Consider the following 1,089-nt stretch of genomic DNA (forward strand, 5'->3'; position numbering starts at 1 on the left):
TTTGTGTGTGTGTGTGTGTGAGAGAGAGAGAGAGAGATGCTGCTTTCATATACTCTGGTTTCACTTTTGACTTTCTATCACTTCAGAACTGTATTGCCTTGTATTTTTTTGAGGTCAGGGAAGAGAAAGGAATAAATGGCAGCTGCAGATGCAGGAAATACAGTCAGCTCTGTGTTTGTACTTTTTTTTATTTCAGGTTTTTGATCAGACTGGCTCATGGCAGTAGCTGCATGAAATACACATTTCCTCATCAGATACTCCTAAACACAGGAATTGTTCCATACTTATATCAAAGGATTCAGCAAAAGATTATATTCTGTGTGCGTACAGGTTAGTAGAATGTATTTCCCCCCACTGAGAATTTAGGACTAGAGCACCGTTTTTCGGATTTCACCTAAATATGAGCCTTCCACCATCACATTTTTGTTTATTTTTTTGTTAGATCTGTTCATAATTTCTTGATACTTAGCCCACTGGTCTTTATTTCTGTACTGACATTATATAATCCCAATCCAAAAGTTACAGGGGAATAATCTTAAGAGCATTTTGTAGGTATGAATATCCTCATATCATCTCTCAACAGTCTACTAACATCTTCCACTAATAAGCTGCTAATACAGGTACTTCTTCCAAACGCAAGCTGAACAGCATTCTTTCCTGGTTTGGTAAGACAGCCTAGCATGCAGCTTTATGCACTGTTTATTGAGACTGACAAACTGAAATGTCTGAGAACAAGAGAGTTGTGCTAATGCACCTCAGATGTTGTTCTCTCTGTTGGTATCCTATCATGATTCATCTTTGCTTGAGATAAATATTGCTGCCGCTGAAAAAAATTATAGGTTTCTAAGTTCTATAGGTTTCCACTTCTCTCATATACAACATGGAAAAAGGCAGTCATAATTCCTTATGCAGTGTGTTTGACAGGATTAGAATGAAAAGTGCCACTCCTAGTCTGATTTTCCAATTGTACTGGAAATGTTCTGTATTAAGGGCAGAAGTAATATTCAAAGACACATCTTGTTGCAGAGAAGAAAGCCATCGTGTTAGAAAAAGTTCGTGTAAGAGAATGGAAGCAATAAAAGATGGCCA

Source organism: Meleagris gallopavo, chromosome 4, assembly GCF_000146605.3.
Source record: "Meleagris gallopavo isolate NT-WF06-2002-E0010 breed Aviagen turkey brand Nicholas breeding stock chromosome 4, Turkey_5.1, whole genome shotgun sequence".
Lineage (NCBI taxonomy): Eukaryota > Metazoa > Chordata > Aves > Galliformes > Phasianidae > Meleagris > Meleagris gallopavo.